Here is a 6,778-nt window from a genome sequence, read left to right as displayed (position 1 = left end):
GGGCTGCCTCTCCCCTCCCAGAACCGGCTGTCTTCTCCACTTTTGCCCCCACGGAGGCCTCTTCCCCAGAGGGTTCTGCGGGTCCCAGGCTGCCTTGAGGGAGGTACTCACCCCTTTGCTCTCTTCAACCCTGGAGACCAGTCAGGGGCCTGGAAAAGGGAAGGTAAAGGAAACAGTGAGTTCTGTTCTGAAGTGGAAGTCAGACCTTCATCCTTCACTCAACAAACATGTTCTGAGCACCTGCTGCCCCAGGCTTGGAGCATCACTGGGATTCGGGCAGAGCTGGATGTTACCTCTGGTGTTGCCTTGACCTGAAAGGGGCCATTCCCATGAGACACGGCCCCCAGGGGCCACCTGGGGCTGCACCTGTCCTCCTTAACCCCCGCCTCCAGCCATGATCCTGCCCTCCCTCCAGGAGAGACATGGACATGCTCAGTCAGGATGCTTTCCCTGCCCGGGAGAACTTCGATTTCCCAGTTCCAGCTCCTCAGACCTGAAGGGGAGGGCTGAACTCAGAGTCAGGGGCACTTCCTGGGCAGGGAAATTAAGGCCCATGGGCAAGCTGGGGATTGGAAGGCAAAACATTTGGGTTCTGGGAGGGGATTCAGCCTAATAGGGGCAGAAGGGAGGGGTGTGTGCCAAGAGTCACAAATCGTCTGGGGAAGGAAAATAAGATAAACGAGTGAGGCTGGAATAAGACAAAGGGGGCAGGCTGTGGCTGGATATTGCACCCACAGTGTTCCAATTAAAAGAAAGAAAGAAAGGCATCCTGCCAAAGCTTCAGCTTCAAGCTTAGCCCTGAACGCAGGGATCAGTCAGTTCTAAGGGAACGTCCAGATCTGAGAACTGGGGAGAGGATTCCATTACCAGAGGAAGAGGGAATGGATTCTGGGCAGTCAAAAGCAACACATTCACTCCCTTGCAGGGGAACGGATTTCCTGGCAGAAGAGTCTACAGGGCAGAAGTCCAGAGATGAGAAATAGCTTGGATTGTTTGGTGTAAAATTTGAAGCGATGGTTGGGAGAGACAAGGTATCTAGAAGATGGCCTGGTCCAGACCACAAAGTGGAAGATCAGAGGTCTTGGATTCTACCCCAAAAGCAATCAGATTTAAGCTGGAAAAAGAGATAACATATTTGCAGTTTGGAGTGAGTCAGATGCATTTGAGGAGGCCAGTGACTGCAAGGTAACCAGTGAGGAGACTGAATACTGTCATGTCAGTGGAGTTGGATGGAAGGAGTATAAGCAGGGGAAATAGTAGCATCTGCAAAGGCTCAGCAGGTTGATTGAGCTGATTGGCTCAGGGCAGTAGGGAGACTAAGGTGTGGCTGTGGGGTTGGCAGGTGGGGTGGATGAAAGAAGATGAACCTCCTACCTCACCTTGTGGCTCCCTGTCCATCTGGCTGCACAATTTCTCCAGACTACTCTGTGCCCAACATAAAACCCACACCCATCACAGCAAATGTGCCCATCAAATTGGTTGCTAAATGGAGACAATGGGTTGCAATCAGTATCACGAGCTGGTGGAGGGGAAATGAGCAAGCTGCGAGGAGCGTTCATGCCCAGCATGTGTAGGCTCTCTTCCTCAGTTTACGATGGTGGCAGCTCCTTGAAGAATAGGTGTTAACATCTCTGCTTTACCCATGAGGAAACTGAGGCTTTATGAAGACAGCTGCCCAGGGTCACACATCAGTGAAGTGTTGGAACAGGGTTTGAAATCCCTACTATGCACCAGGCATTATTCTAGATGCTGGATATGCAACAATGAATAAACAGGCAAAAATTCCTGTCCTTTTGGACTTTAGTCTGGGGAGTAACATCAAAAAATAAATAAGGAAATGTCAAATCTCATCCAGCCACCAGAGGGCACCAGAGGCCACCAGAGGGCACCTACACACCTTCCATTCTCTAATTAGATCTCTCCACTTGGTTGGGCAATCCTACTTCCGTAGTGATACTGCCTCGGAAACCCAAGGAGGGGTCGCTATGAGTCGGGGCCGACTCGACGGCAAATAACAACAACAACAACAACTTGACTGCTAACCAGAAGGCTAGTGGTTCAAACCCACCAGCCACTCCCCGGAAGGAAGATGGGGCAATCTACTTCCGTAGTGATACTGCCTTGGAAACCCAAGAAGGGGTCGCTATGAGTCGGGTCTGACTCGACAGCACATAACAACAACAACAACAATCTGTTTCTAGGAGCCCTGGTGGCTAAGTGGTTAAAGAGCTAGGAAGCCAACCAAAAGGCAGTCAACCCAACAGCCAGTCTGGGAGAAAACTGTGGCGGTCTGCTTTTGTAAAGATTTGTAGCCTTGAAAACCCCATGGGGCAGTTCTACTCTGCTTAGAATCGGAATAGATGACAGTGGGTTTTTTGGCCTATGTTTCAAAGACAATAGCCAAAGAGGCTATGAATAGTACAAACACCATCTGCCTCAAGCATGAAAGCAGGGAGGGGAAATGCGGCAGTTCCTTTCTCCACTCACTTGTCCAGCTTTCCCATTCAGATCCCCATCCCCAGAGACTGAGGTACCTCAGGGACTTTTGAATTCCTTGTGCTCCAAGGCTCACCAAGGACTTGTCCATGTCCATCAGTTCACTCACCAAGACTTTCAGCTACGCTTCCACTCTGGTTCCATCTACCTTTTTGCCTAGTCACTTGTCCTACCCACCCAACCACACTACATGTACCCACCCATCCCTCTTCCCTAACTGATGTATCTCCACACTTCCATCTCTACTTACATGTACCTGCAAACCCAGCCCACAAGCCTCCACACAGCCCTGTGCTTGTGGAACTTACAGGCAAACAAGTAACAACTACTGACAATGAAATGTGACCAATGAGTGTGACAACACAGTGCTCTATGGCAGCCCAGAGCCCAGGCCACTCAGTCACAAGGGTCACTGAGGCAGGAGATAAAAGCAGGCTGACGGAGTCAGTGAATTTCTCCAACGGACATCCATTTTAGTGTGCCAAGGCCAATGGAGGGTGAAAGCATTTAAAAACAGTAAGATATTATTAGCAAACAAAATTGTATCTGAAAACAATTTAACTTTGGATCTTTAAAAACTCCCACTGAGCTATTAGGGTGTGGACACATATATTAATTTATGTCTAAGTTGTTCCAAGACCATAGGGTCGGTAAAATTCCACAAACGTTTTAATACCTCTGTACTTTGCTCCAATGACTTCCTGAGTAATAGGTAATTTTGGCAGTTGCTCAGCAACATTAAGGCCTGCTTTCTGAGGCCCAAAGTAGCTCAGCATTATGAGACCAAACTACAAAGTACTGAAGAGACTCTAAGCCTGAGGATGGAAATAACATCTCAGTAGATCATTGTACAGGCCAGATTCACCCCCGATAATGCTTTTGTTACTTTAGTATGTATTGCTCTTCAGGTCACTGAAGTCTCGTCCGGCACACCCAGAAGATGATCAGGGAGCATCCCTACATCGTGCTGGTTTGGTGGGTCCCTGGGAAATTGCTCTTCTCTCTTTCAGTTCTTCAGCTAAAAAATTCAGAAGCTTTTGACAGAACCTACAAAGAATGTAAAAGTTGCTTGCTTCTTGATATTTGGCTGTTTTTTTTTTTAACCAAAAGTAAGCATCTTTGTTGGAATAATATACCAATACATAAAAGACAATGCTTATTTCTTAAAGGCTGGACAAAAATTATACTTCCCACATTAAAAAGAAAAAAAATTCCTTAACCATAATCTCACCAAGAACAACAACAACAAAAAATTATCATTTGCTTGATCTGCTTTGTTTTCTCGGTACGTTATGAACCAGAAAGATAATTCATTGAGATTTGTTAGTTTTTCAGGCACAGGGTTGCAGTTAATACATTTTTGTATTATTGGTATAATATGTTGTGTTTATGTGCCATGGAGCCAGACCCGACTCATAGCAACCCCTCCTTGGGCTTCCGAGACGGTATCACTATGGAAGTAGATTGCCCAGTCTTCCTTCCGAGGAGTGGCTGGTGGGTTTGAATCGCCAGCCTTCTGGTTAGCAGTCAAGTGCCTTAGGCACCACGCTGCCAGAGCTCCTTTGGTATAATATAGAATTACTTAATATAGAACTACTTAAATGCATGTTAGATTTTAAGGGCTAAACCAAGTCTTTCGTTTTTTATTCCAACTTAATTAATACAAATGGATGAAAACTCCATTACAGAAAACATAAACCCATCGCATCAAGCTGACTCCAATTCATATAGAAAAGCATTGTTTATATGACCTGAGTCAAGAATTCAGTGATTCTCTGCATCTGATAATTAAGAGTAAAATAGAACCAAAAATAAAACCGTCCATAAATTCTCTAACACAGTTAATTTATTTATCCTCTCTCCTTTTTTTCTTTCATTTGTTAATTAATTTAGCTAGCAGGGTATAAAACGAAGAAATTAAAATCTCCGTTCACTTCCATCCCGAGGTAACCACTTTTAAGGCATTATGTTGTTAATTTTTCTTGTGGTTACCTCTTGAATTGTAAAGATAATTATTTATAACTTTAAGTGTGATTGACTCTCTGATATGAAGGACAAAGAATTTAGCTTACTCATACTTTCCTCTTCTTTATTTTGTTAGTAATATTTTTATTGCTAGTCTTTCTATTGGTTATCATAATTTTAAATAATATATTTTATCTTCTCTTCTTGAAGGGATATAAATTTAGAAAATTTAAGATATAATTTATATACCATATCGTTTATCCTTTTTAAAATGTACAGCTTAGTGGTTTTTGTATATCCACAGAGTTGCACAAACATCACCACTATTTAATTTCAGAACATTTTAATCATCCAAAAAAGAAACCTTAAGAGAAATTTTCAAAGAACAGCTCTAGAAGACAAAGTCAATTATTATAATGAAATGTGCAAAGACCTAGTGTTAGAAGACCAAAAGGGAAGAACAAGCTCAGCATTTCTCAAGCTGAAAGAACTGAAGAAAAAATTCAGGCCTCAAGTTATAATATTGAAAGATTCTATGGACAAAATATCGAACGATGCAGGAAACATCAAAGAAGATGGAAGGGATACACAGGGTCACTGTACCAAAAAGAATTGGTCAATGGTCATCCATTTCAGGAGGTAGCATATGATCAAGAACTAATGGTATTAAAGGAACAAGTTGAAGCTGCATTGAAAGAACTGGCAAAGAACAAGGTTCCAGGAATTGATGGAATACCCATTGAGATGTTTCAACAAATGGATGCTGCACTGGAGGCACTCACTTGTCTATCCCAAGAGATTTGGAAGACAGCTACCTGGTCAACTGACTGGAAGAGATCCATATTTGCACCCATTCCAAAGAAAGGTGATCCCACAGAATGTGGAAATTATCCAACAATATTATTAATATCAGATGCAAGTAAAATCTTACTGAAGATAATTCAAAAACGTTGCAGCAATATATTGACAGAAAACTTCTGGAAATGCAAGCTGGATTCAGAAGAGGACATGGAATGAGGGATATCAGATGGATCTTGGCTGAAAGCAAAGAATACCAGAAAGATGTTTACTTGTGTTTTATTGGCTATGCAAAAGCATCTGACTGTGTGGATCATAAAAAATTATGGATAACATTGAGAAGAATAGGAATTTCAGAACACTTCATTGTGCTCATGAGGAACCTGTACATAGACCAAAAGGCTGTCACTCAAACAGAACAAGGGGATACTTCATGGTTCAAAATCAGGAAGAGTATGAGTCAGGGTTGTATCCTTTCACCCAACTTATTCAGTCTGCATGCTGAGTGTTCTGGTTACCTAGTGCTGCCCTGAGAAAAGATTGAAGTTGTCAAAGACTTCACATTGCTTGGTTCTACAATTGACACCAATGGAAGCAGCGGCTGTGAAGGACCTCTTTCAAGTGTTGAGAAGCGAAGATGTCTCCTTGAGGACTAAGGTGCACCTGATACAAGCCATGATATTTTCAGTAGCCTCATATGCATATGAGAGCTGGACAATGAATAAGGAAGACCAAAGAGGAATTGATGCTTTTGAGTTGTGGTGCTGGCGAAGAATGCTGAAAGTACCGTGGACTGCTAAACGAACTAACAAATCTGTCCTGGAGGAAATGCAGCCAGAATGCTCCTTGGAAGCGAGAATGGCCAGACTTCATCTCACCTATTTTGGTCATGTTCTCAGAAGGGACCATTCCCTGGAGAAGGATGTCATACTTGGTAAGGTGGAGGGTCACCAAAGGCGGAAGGCCCTCAACGAGATGGATTGAAACGGTGGCTGTGGCAACGGGCTCAAGTATAGCAGGGATCGTGGAGCTGGTGTGGAACCAGGCGGTGTTTTGTTCTGCTGTGTATGGGGTCACTATGAGTCAGAGACAACTCAACGGCACCTACCAACAGCAACACTTTGGTCACGTTGTCAGAAGGGACCATTCCCTGGAGAAGCATATCATGCTTGTTAAAGTGGAGGTTCAGCAAAAAAGGAGAAGAGCCTCAAGGAGATGGACTGACACAGTGGCTGCAACCCTGGGCTCAGGTGTAGCCAGGATAGTGAGGCTGGCACAGGACCAGGCAGTGTTTTGTTCTGTAGTACATAAGGTTGCTATGAGTCAGAGCCGACTTGACGGCACCTAACAACAACAACAACAACAAACCAGATACCCATTAGTAATATTGAATTGTTGTTGTTGTTTGCCGTCAAGTCGGCCCTGACTCATAGTGACCCCTCCTTGGATTTCCGAGGCAGTATCACTACGGAAGTAGATTGCCCAACCTTCCTTCCGAGGAGTGGCTGGTGGGTTTGAA

Source organism: Orycteropus afer, unplaced genomic scaffold, assembly GCF_000298275.1.
Source record: "Orycteropus afer afer isolate SDZICR_OR568_19922 unplaced genomic scaffold, OryAfe1.0 scaffold00266, whole genome shotgun sequence".
NCBI classification, from domain to species: Eukaryota; Metazoa; Chordata; class Mammalia; order Tubulidentata; family Orycteropodidae; genus Orycteropus; species Orycteropus afer.
Note: the sequence above shows the minus strand (reverse complement) of the source record.